This window comes from Carassius auratus, chromosome 26 (assembly GCF_003368295.1).
Source record: "Carassius auratus strain Wakin chromosome 26, ASM336829v1, whole genome shotgun sequence".
Lineage (NCBI taxonomy): Eukaryota > Metazoa > Chordata > Actinopteri > Cypriniformes > Cyprinidae > Carassius > Carassius auratus.
This window is the reverse complement of record NC_039268.1, coordinates 19,280,586-19,293,413: the sequence shown is the minus strand read 5'-3', so window position 1 is coordinate 19,293,413 and position 12,828 is coordinate 19,280,586.

Sequence of the window (12,828 nt, the reverse complement as noted above, 5' to 3'; positions counted from 1 at the left end):
TTTGTGCATTCCTCATTTATAATGTACCGGTATATAAAATATTTGGGGAAGTTGTATTAGTGTATAACCATGCATGTGTTTTGGGTTAGCATTGCAAACCCTAGCTACTGTAGCAAAGTACCTAACTGTACTGCAAGTATGAGTTTGTGAATTGTGTTTTATTAAGCTTACAGTGCTGAATGTGACTCTGAGACATACTGATAGAAGCCTCAGAATCTGTCTCTGACAAAGAAGAGCTGTTCTTATGTGTGTCTGATGACTCAATAAAACGTGATGCTAGCTCAGCAATCTCAATTAAGCATCTCTGAGCAGGGTCAAGTTAAAGTAAGCTAGCCTTATTGCTAATTTTGTTCTGAGGAAAGGTGCTAATGCTCTGACCTGAATGCTATATGAGATTTAGTTGCCTGAATCAGCAAGATCTCCAACAAGGGCCTTCATCATCTCGTTCAGTATATATCAAGCTTTGATAGGTATACAGATAGACGGATGTATTTTATTTTAATATTTCATGTAATACTGAAAAAAAAAAAAACATTATATGAATTAATTTGATTTAAATTATTTTTTTACATAGTATTTTTTTATGTAATAATAATAATAATACAGTTATTATAGTATTAGCAAATGTGTAATTACATTTTTATTTGTAATATTTTTGGTTTGTCATATCATTGGTTATTAGTTTGTTTATTGATTGTTTTATGGTAATTGATTTTTACCATATTTTATTATGTTTTACTGTTTATTATATTATTTATTATACATTTGATTTATTAAAAACAAACTTGTGGATCATGTGAATGAATGAATTAATTAATTAATTACCCTCTTATTTTGTTTGATTAACAATTAATTCCATATTGAATTTGTTACTACTACTACTACTACTACTATAATAATAATAATTGTATTTTTAATTATAATGATATGTATTTCAATCATTCCAGTCCAATGTGTGTGTGCACTGGTGCAGTGTTGGGGGGATTTTGATGCAGTTGGTCTGTATTAAGACCTTGTTTCAGAGCCCATACTGTCGTGACATTTCAACATGAGAGTCACGTCTCTCTCTCTCTCTCTTCTCTCTCTCTCTCTCTCTCTCTCTCTCTCTTCTCTCTCTCTCTTCTCTCTCTCTCTCTCTCTCTCTTCTCTCTCTCTCTCTCTCTCTCTCTCTCTCTCTCTCTCTGGTAGTCTTATTGCGGTTCACCTGTTCATTACATGTCAACAGAAAGTGACAGTCTTCCTCAAGCCACAGGTATTTCTCAACATTCTCTCTCTCCTTTCTCTTTGACTAGTCTTCTGTCGCTGTGCTCTGTAGACATGCTTTTGATATAGACTAAGTCTAAAGCCTCTACTCACGTAAATAATGTGCACTACTGTGCCGATTTCAAGTCTTAAAATTCAATGTGAAATCAAATTATTTTTCATCATGCACAGCCATCTTATAAACTATTCATCAGTGCATATTAATGTTAAAAGGTTTGTCTTTATAATTCTTCATCAATGGATCAAGTTGAAAATGAGCTGAATTGCTATTCAGGCAGTGCTTTAGCAAACTTGCCTTCAGTGTGTTTGGTAACACTTTTTCAGGATCCAAATTAATTCCCAATGGAAAAAACAAGTTATATTCTACAGCTCATTTTCCAGTATACTTTTCCTCTCAGAAATCTGTCACATTGCAAAAGAAAAGTCTGATTTATAGATCACTTTTCCAAAAATAAATGACAAATCAGGATGCAAGTCTTGTGTATAAAAACAAAGCGTCTTTACACATGTTGGACTACTGAGCAGAGTTAACTTTCAAAGGACTGCAGTCCAGCAAAGCAAAACACACACACACACACACACACACACACACGAGTCTCCTAATGGCCAGTTTGGCAGTGCGTGTCTCCGCAATTATTTGCCTGGCTTTTACCCAACTCCACACACACTCACTCTCATGGTTTCACTCACCCACAGACACAGATAAAAAAAAAAAAAACAGACACCGCATGTAAAATACAGACACAGGAGCGCCTTAACGAAGGGTGCAACATCTTTATTAAAAGTCGCTTGTAGATTGCGTTACGTTGAGTGAGTAACTGTGTGCTGACCTGAAGTGCGACACAGACAAGAAAACATTTGAGATCAGACCCCTAAAAGAGCGTCTCTCACAGGCTGCACGAACACACACACACACAAAAGCAATCTCCAAATGGATCTTAAATGATGCCCAGTATCTTTTCTTTTTATACCATCCCACATCCAAATGCACACACACACACATAAGTGATAAATAGAGCCCATTAATGCTCACAAGCTTTGGATTTAGATGGATAGCAGGCCGTGTGCTCGCAGTAGCACTTTAAAATAAGCTGAGCTTCTGTATTATAAGACAAAGGACATCGTGCTTAAATAAAGATCCATTTACTGTGAGGAAGCGAGAGAGAGAGATTGTAGGAAAGTGAAGGCAAAGACAGAATCTTATAAGAGACAAAAAGGCTGCATCGAACAATAGCTTCCTGTAATATTGAAATGAACTCATCATTTTGTAGCCATTGTCAAAGTAATTGCTTGTTATTGTGGGATTATTGGGTCATAATGAGTCGGGCATATACTAAGTAAAGGTTTATGGAACTCAATTTGTGGCACGTTTGAAGCATTAGCAATGTAGTTAGCAAACACAGCGCATGCGGCCATGTCTATTATTGTGTTAATGTGATTGGCAGAAGAATAAAGTGAGAGCAAACTTATTTTTAAATGATTTTTAATTGGTTTAAAATATGATTGGTTTAAATTGGTTTTTAATCTGTTTAAAATAATGATATCATAAATGCTTATTTTAGCATGTCTAACGTCCATAAAACTATTATTGTAGAAGAAAATGTTATTTATCTGAGCTTTCTGTTTCATTTGCATGTTGACGTTTTTCCTCGGCTATGTTTAATAAAAAAAAAAATCTCAAAATGAGCTAAAACAGTATAGATCTAATACTGATCGCATTAACTGGTCTTGGATGACAATTAGATGGGAAAGGCTCAGGTTTGTGTTTAGATTTATGACTTGATTACACACTTTGAAGAAGAAACTGAGATGTGATATGATTGGCATCTATCAGGAGAAATGTCTGAGAAGCGAAACAGTTCACATATTTCAAACAGCCTATTTATGATTTTGTGTTGTATATATGCAATGTAAAAATATCCCATCCGTGTAGCCATTAGCAAGCAGATGGGGTAAATGAAATATTCAGTTGTGTTTGTGTTTACATCCTTGTATTTATATCTGCATGGGTAGTTTTCCACACAGCAGACATGTGCAAATAAAAATTGATTTGCATGTTATGTTGTCACAAAGGCTATTTGTGTACATTAGAACTCCCCTCATTATCTGAGACAAAACATGAGCACAGACTCGACTCATTTCCATAGCAACTCCAATCAGCAGTGCACACGCTTACAAGCCCCTCCTTAAAATCCCTCATTTAACCCCTGCAATTCCACACACACAAACAGATTTACAGATGCTTTTTATATTTCCAGAACGCTCTCATATTCATGGCCATAAAATGACATCAAACCCTCACATCAACTTCATCAGTACTGACTGACTTTTGATTGATTTTCCATGCACAACTTACCACTTCAGTAACAAAGTGCTATGTGTTTTGGTTGTTAGTTTGTTTTTTTAATCCTTTTCATCAGCCATCAGATAATGTTTTTTAAAGCGGGTAGGTGTAATTGCTTAGAAAAGCAATCGCACACCTGTCCTCAACATGGCAAGCAAATGAATGAACAGTTGCACATGCATTCAATTCATGAGTTACATGCCAATGTTTAATAGCTTCTCAGCACTTGAGGTTTGTTGGAATTTCTTACTAGCAATAGTAAACATAACTAATATGCTTTTTTAAACAATGCATCTTCAGAAAAACTAAACAGATAGGGATTTACAGTATTTAACAGATTGATCTTAGTACCAATTCTTATTCTATTTGAACAGTTATCTGTATTTGTGATCTATGTGTGTTCTCTTTATCCTTTAGAATTAGCCGTGAATTCTCTTAACACCCATTGTTAACACCTCCTTGAGAAACCCTTCCCTGATAACGGCAGCCAATGAGAGTGTGTTCATGAGTGTTTGGATGGCTCAGCAAACGGCTCTGGCTGACAGGAGGAGTGACGACTTCCTGTGACAGAGATGGATAGAGAGCTGAAGGAGAACTCCAACATTTCCAGAGGTCCACGTTGTTTGGTGCTGAGGAATGGCACAATGTTCTGGCTGAAGAGCAGTTTTTAAAAGGTGCATGGAATAGTAAAACATATCTTTCTTTTCTGTGTTATCCCAAATTAACCCCTCAAAAGTTTGGGGTCTGTAAAATGTATTTTCATCTATCAAGGATGCATGACATTGATCAAAAGCTACAGTAAAGATTTGTACACCGTTGCAAACAATTTCTGTTTATTCATCAAAGGATATTAAACAAGTATCACAATTTCAACAAAACTATTAAGCAGCAAAAATAAATGTATATTCACATACATTTACAAGCATTTTACTCCAAGTGAACATTAAAAAAAGACAAAACCTGTTTCTGAAGTTACAGATGATGAGCATTTTACACTGTAAAGCGTACTACATTACAACAGTGTATTCACAATGTTAGCAATGTCCCATGATGCACCTGAGAAGCGTATTGTTTTGATCATAATGCCCTTCATATGGGGTCAGTCATGGTGTTTGTTTTCTGCCCTCAGCTTCAGCGTGAGCACAGCTTTACCTTCACATCTTATATAATCAGCTGGCGTCTGATGAGAATGCTGTCATGTCACCAGCAAAAAGCACGTCCATCATCTCATCTCCAGCCAATAGCCTGAGGAGAGGTGGGTCACGGGGCGCTGTGATTGGCTGAGAGGTCTCTGGTCTGCCTTCAGGCTAGAAGTATGTCTGTCTGAGCCTGTCCAGCTGCTCAAATTTGTCTGTATGTTCATATCTGTGTGAAGAACAAAGAAACATTTACACCACAACAAAAGCATTGCTTTTTCTACCAGTATAGTATTATTAAGACTTACTATATATATATATATATATATATATATATATATATATATATATATATATATATATATATATATATATATATATATATATATACCATTTTAGTAACATGTTATTTTAGGAAATGCCTTGGGATACCGTATAAATATAATTTTTACATATTGAAAAAAAAAAATCAATATCATTGTATTGCTACATAATATTTGTGGTATGGACATATTACCAGATCCAAAAGAACATTGTATTACCAGGGTACCGATTTATTGTTATTTATTTATTTATTTTTGACAACTGGTCTGCAGATCCAATTTGCTCTAAAACGAAGTAATTATAATTGAGAAATGAAGTATAATGTCATCTCTGGCACTTTCTCTGGCTGCTGGCAGTCAACAGCCATTACTAAATGAATCTACTAATGAATCTTTTATCATCCTCTTAAGGTAAACTGTCTACTTTAATTATTGTCTTCATACTCTTTCCACAAATGGTCAGAGTGCTTCTATATACACTCAAGGGCCCGTGTGATATCTACTATGCTAGGCTCTCTTCCAAACCCCAGTAAGCTGCCTCTCTTATCTGCATTAACCACTAACATGCTAACATAAAATCTTATACACTTAAAAAAAATAAACTATTTTCACTTAGAAATTGCTAGTAAATTTCACAAGCAATTACAAAGAAACAGCAAGTAACGTCAAAATAAAAGAATTTTAAAGTAGAAAAAAAAAATCCTTTTCTTATAAAACATTCTTCAATAAGCTTTGTTTTATTTACAACTTAAATGCGCACACACACGTGTCTACTGTGTATATTTATTATGTTTATATCTTCTTTCTTTATTGCCATATCTCCATGCGACCATTGCGCTTCAGCATGGGCTCTCTCATGAGTCAACACTAAAGGCCACTTGTTTCTATCTTGCACAATTCTCATTAGAACTTGTGGTCCAACATCATATCCCACCAGCACTGATGACATCCACTTTGTTCTTGGGTGTCCTATTTTTGCGGTACCTCATACTCATCCATTTAATGCAATGTTGGCTATCCTATTTTTATCCATATGAAGAACATGATCAATTCTATTTGATTAAGAGCATTTCTGATGTCATTGTTTCTCATCTTATCTATGATGCAAACTCCAAGTATTTTTCTAAGTGCTGCCATCTCAAATACAAGTAGTTGTTTATTTTGAGCAGTCCTAAGTGTCCATGCTTTGCAACCATACAAGGCAATCGGGAGTATGAGGGATCTGTACAATCTCATTTTGGTCTCATTCTTGATGTTTTTGTTTTTCCAGATGTTGTTCAGATCACTCATCACTTTCAAGGCCATGGCTGTTCTTATTCTGATGTCTGTAGAGCAGTCACAGTCTGTCGTTCCAGGGTACTTGAATCTTTCCACGTGTTGCAGTTCCTTCCCTCTGAGCAACATTCCTTCCTTTATTAAATTTTTCACTGCTTGCTCCCATTTTGTAATTTGCAGCATCCACTCAGTTTTGTGGTCACTTATCTCTTGCCTACGCTTTTAGCTTACCTGACTGACTCTGTCCAAAAGGACCTGAACATGTTTAAGTACTTGTGTCAAGAGACCAACATCATGGGCAAAACAGAAGTTGTTAATAATTCTGCCATTTACACATGCTATATTGCTCTCGCATTAATGTGCTCCAGATAGATGTTGAAAGGATCTGGAGACAACATTTTTCTGTACTCTACTATCAATCTGAGTGAGAAAATCTGTTTGATAGTGTCTTTAACTGGTTTGAAATTGGCTTGTTCCTCTGGCTTCTGCTATTCATTGTCCTTTTTCATCCGGCTTCTGGTTATTTCAGAACTTACTTACTTGAGTTGCAAATGAGGCTAATTGTACAGTGGTTTTCACATTTAGTTGTAACCCCTTTTTGGGGGATGTTGACCACAAGGTCCATAACAAAGGAAACTCACCAGTGACCCAAATTTTATTGTAAATCTTGGGCATAATATGGACTATGGCTTCACTGCCACTTTTGCTTAGCTCGCCTTCAATACCCCATCAATACCAGAAGCTTTCCTCAGTTTGATTTTGGAGATGGCTGTTCTAATTTCAATCTCAAGGATGTCTGGTTTAAGCACATATCTCTTGCAATTTGGCCAGAGTTGCTCCAGATAAATCCTCATCTGCCTCGATAGGTGCATTTTAAAGACCACTGACATATTCATACCATCTATTAAGTACATCAGTATCCTTGGAGAGCAAGTTGCCATCTTCGTTTCTGATGTTACCGCATCTTTCATTTATTTTAACTCCTTTCTTAAGAATTTTGACCCTTTTTGAAAAGATTGCGCACATCGTTCTTTCGTCTTGCATTTTATGCTTTGCAATATTGTTTGCTGAACCAGTCATCATGGCATTTCACAACCTTGTTCAGCTGAGAGTATCGTTGTTTTAAAATCATGTCATCTGGGCAGTTGTTATTTTTATTTTTTACCCACATCTCAGCGTTCATCATCCAGCGCGAGGACTTCATCGGTGATCCACAGAGCTTTTTTCTAAAGCCAATTACCTCTTCAGCTGTTTTTATCGGGCCATTGATAATGTGGAGTGCATCATCCAAGCTGAATTCTTCTATTGTGTTGCCAAGCACCTCAAAATGGCTTTTGAGCTAGGTCTCATAGAGCTCTATGACTTTCAGTATTGCGCAAGTATTGTCTTTCAGTGCTCAGCTTCCTGGTGTGTGTCCTCTTTATAACCTTAAATTTGCCCATTACTAGATTATAGTAATTGAACATGTTTGGTACTATTGCACTTGGAAAGCTGTGTGCATTGCTGGGGAAGATTTTCGATCTCTGATCAATCATAATGTAATCGAGTAATCGAGTAATCTGTTGTATGCTGTAACCTGGCGAACTCCAAGTCCATATCTGTGATGGATTGTGTCTGAACCAGGTGTTCACAATGCACAGCTTGTTGAACCTACAAAACTGTAGAAGTCGCTCACCTGTATTATCCATTGATCCATATCCAAAGTGCCTTAAAACACCTTTCCATACAGCATTGTCCATGTCGACCTGTGCACTGAAGTCTCCCCTCAAGATCTTAATGTCCCCTCTTGGTACATTATCGATGGTGTGTTGTAACATCTTATAAAAATCGTCCACAGTGTTGTTACTATGGCTCGTAGTTGGTGCATATGCTTGGATAATAGTGATGCTATAACCCTGACCAGTGAATCTCGCACTGATTAGCCTTGAAGACACCGGGTTCCAAGCGATTAGACTCATGGGTGCCTTCTTTGAAAGTAGACTTTTCTTCACCTGAACACAAGAGCTTGTGTCTAATGTGTTCTACAGTGCCTTGTTTAGTTCTACATACCTCAGAAAGCCCAATGACATCCCATCTAAAGCACTTGTTAAGTTGGTCGACAAGTAATTCAAGGCCTTCTTCCTGCCAAAGTGTCCTTATATTCCATGTGCCGATTGACACCAAATGTTTGGCATCAATTAGCCTTAGCAAGTCTTTGTTCCTTCCTTGTAACCAATTTTTTGAAGTAGGTCCCATGGTTGCCCTAGACCTCTGACAGGGCGCTTGTTTGTCCATGGACCACCCAGCTGTCATTTTTCTTTATTTAGTCATCTACTCATGGTTGTTTCTTGTGGGTTATTTCACGAGGTGGTTCTACACTCCTCTCCTCTCTAGCTAGTTCTCTAGCCTTGGTAACACTGTTGATCTCATTGTTAGGTTCATACGCTGTTTTAGCTTTTATCTATCAAGGGTATTACATACCCTAGAAATCATTAAAATTGCTAAGGAGCATTTTCTGGTGTGCGGACTCATTATTACCATACCCTACTCACAACTAGTGAGCTAGATTAAAGCTAGCACCGGTCACTTGCCATTCAGGATTTGGCACGTCTCTTTGACTCTTCGTGGCGCTCACGACATCATGAGGTGGATAATTATATTCTAAATATAAATATTATTTAATATAAATGTATAAATAAATATATTAATAAATCTTATTTAAACACTATAAGAGGGATAATTAATATTTGAATTAGCTTATATTTATATATTTTCATATTCTTTTCATTTTAACTTTAAGTTTTAGTAATTGTGTGCTAAAGTCATTTTATTATTTAGTTTTAAATTTCCATTTAAGATTTTTTTTTTATTAATTGTTATTGTAGACTTACTCCATTTCAGTTCTCATTTTGTTTAAGTTTTAAAGTTTGTTTTCATGTAATATTTAAAAAAATTTATTTCAGTTTTCAGTTTACAAATACAGTTTTAGTTTGATTTAACAATAACAACACTGACATGTAAATATTATTTATGTGAAGGAAATCTACTAGTAGAGTCTAATGCTAGCATGTTCTTAAGACAGCGAATCAATAGTTAATATATATTCAGTGAATAGTGCTAATATATTTTTTATTATTACAAAGTTTGAATATCCACCATACTGAATCAATGTTTCATCCAGTTCATTTGCATTTATGACAAGAAAATATTTAGCTTTGGTTGACATTATCTGAACATTGCATGATTGTTTAACGTATATTTTCAGTCTTTCCCCACAGAATTAATTTGAGTACATATAATAATTGATGAAGAAAGACTTCTGATGAGCCTCTGTTTACTGAAATAGAATTTGTTTAAGAAGTAATGACTTTTACAACATCAACACTTGTTATTTTCCTGTTTATTATCAAGAAGCTGCTTTGAAACAATCTGTGCTGTATAAAGTGCTGTTCGGAAATGTGACTTGACTTGAAATATTGCAAATACAACTTTGTTCCTCATCTCTGCAGCACATGATGAACTTTTAAATTGTCCAGCTCCATGTGAGGCTGAATGTCTGATCATGAAGATGTCATTGCTAATTAGACGGCATTGTAATGTTTTCCCACTGTGTAAAAAATAAGGTGTGATCTAAACTCAAGTGAGCGAGTATGTGTGGTGCACTGTAAGGGTGGTTCTCCAGCAGGATAGGTAGATTAAAGGATACATGCATAAATTACAGTGTGATGGAAGAACAGTGGGTGGGCTGGGACGCTCTGAAATGAACTGTGCATATTTTTAGAGGAAAGACAGGCTTCAGTCGACGCTCCACTGTGTCTCGCCACTTGTGGAAGACAAATTATCGTTCACTGTTCGTAAACTATCTTAGAGGAGTTCTCATGAATAATAAACCATGCTGTTATTAATGGCAGTGCAGGGGCGTATTTTCTGCTTCTTCATGCTTGTGTGTGTCATGGACGTTTAGACGTCATAGTCTTATCTCTTTGTGTACTAAAATACCTCAGAAGGAGATTTATAGGGGTGAGTGTGTTCACAAATGAGCACTGTAACATTTAGCGCTATAATTTTCTCCATTTATATTTGTTCGAGTTGCCCATCTCTGTTATAAAGTCTTTGGGATATAATATGTAATATAAACAGTTGAGACAGGTTTATTCAAGATCTGAATTCTGACATTTAAGTCTATAGTCCAGCAGAGAAAGAGAGAGAGAGAGAGAGTGATGGTTGGAGTTGTGTGTTTTTTGCTGCTAAACTCTAATAAAGATTACAGACTCTATTATTTGTATTCTTAATGTGACAGCACCAATGCCAACCAGGCCTTTAGCACACATCTGTTCCTCATCACTTTTCAATTATCCCCGTGAAAGTGACCCAGTCCTGACGCTGTCGCCCCATCACGTTCTCAGTTTGTGCCATTCGAATAAAAAGCAAACCTGAACTAAGTCTGTTTTCTTACTACTCTATTCCTTATTGATTGATTAACATTCTCAGCACACTGTTGTTTGGTGACACTCAATGAAAACTCCATTGAAATCCATGAAGCTGAAATGTCACATTTGTTGTGGAAGCCACAAAAAAAAAAAAAAAAAAAAAAAAATACACTTTTGGTTTCATGTACCATTGTACATTGAAAAACCTTGCTCTTTTCTGAACCTTAAAAAGCAGAATGAAAGTATAAAATAGGATTTAATGCTGCCGTCTAGTGAGACTATTTAGCAAAAATCAAGGTTGTTTCTAAATGAACTCTTTTGTTGCATGCAAAATATTATCTGTGTATCATCCTGTAGAATCAGAGGTGAAATCGCTTAAATATCTCAGCTGTTTCCACTTAAAAATCATTAAAATTGAATAGAGAGCAAATGCTGACTTTTCTCAGATGCTTCTTAAATTACTTCTCATGTAAAGATTGTATTTTTTTCCTTTAGAGTTGAACTGTGCTCAGATTTGCCAAGATTCTAAGTTTGGAATCACAAGTCAGCAATGTAAATGAATTCTATCATTTCTAATCTAATATTCATTCCAAACCAGTCTATGCTATCAACGTTGGCTCTGTGTTACAATTACTTTAAGTATTATTTTCCAAGATCAAATGATTAAACATGTTATCCACATTAGTCTGCATTATGTCTATACTCTTACTTTGTGTCAGCAACTGTCTCACTTGGTGTCTATTTTAATTTTCCACATGAATTTTAGAAGAAAGTTAAAAGGGTCATGACACTTTTTTAAAGATCATTATTATGTTTATTTGGTGTAACCGAATATGTTGGCATGCTTTAATGTTCAAAAAACACATTATTTTTCAAATAATGTACATTATTGTTGAACCTTTATCCCCCGCGTCTTTCTAAAAAGTCCCTCCTTCCAAAAAGTGCAGTCTCCTCTGATTGGCCAGCTGACCCAGTGCATTGTGATTGGCTGAACACCACAAGCACTCGTTGAAAATGTAATGCCCTTTCCATTATCGGGAGCCTCTTCTTTCAAAACAAATGTAAAGACTTTTAATAATTTCCTTAGTTTTACCATCAGTTCAAGCTGAAAGAGGAACAGAGTCATGTGACAGACACAGTGATGATGCTTTTATGTGTTTGCAGTACACAAGTCACAGACGGTTAAGACAGCTGACTCCACTGTCTGACCGTTTCTCTCTTTTTCTCTCTCTCTCTCTCTCACTCACACACACACACATGTGCGATGTGCAAAACTCAGATTCTCTGATTCAGAAGCACCAGATTGTTGTAGCAAAGTCAGAATTATCTCCTCTCCTAGGTTCACGAAAAAGGTCATCCATAAAATGCGTTGCTGTTCTTTTTTAAGTAATCTTAAAGATTCCTAAATGCATCTACTTTCGGAGGGACAAATAAAGTGCTTTTGCTTTCTCCTAGATACACACAGCATCTCCCTGACATGACTGCTTCAACACTAACTGTGTTACTGAAACCACGGCTTCTTTCTTTGTTGTGAACATTTGGGCAGCATTACGGAAATATGTCCACATAGTGATGTAGACGTGGGGGAGTGTTTGAACGAGCCATTTTAGGGGGGCGTGGCAGAGTCTTAACTTTGATAAAGAATATCTCTCTGGATTTGAGACTTTAGTCTTTGTAACTTCACAGATCTTCTTTATGCACCAAGAGCTTGTTACACTCCAAAGAGAAAGGAAAAATTGAAATTGCATCATATGACCCCTTTAATGAAATTTTAAAAGTAATGCCTTTAATGAAACACAAGTGATCTCCATTACGTCTCAAAATAGAAAAGACAAAGCTATGAGAATCAAATGTTTTTTTAATGATGGCATCTCCGCTTGTTTGACGCATGTTTTCCACATTCCATGCATGGATGAGGAAATGCGATGTGTATTACTGTAGCAGAGGGCGGTACGAATGGATATTTAATGTGGACCTCTTATGAAGTAGCTATGACTCATATGCTTATGTAAATACTGAAGTTCCTCTGAGTCTCTGCAATGCCACACATTGAGTGTACGTGTGTTTATGCAGTTGTG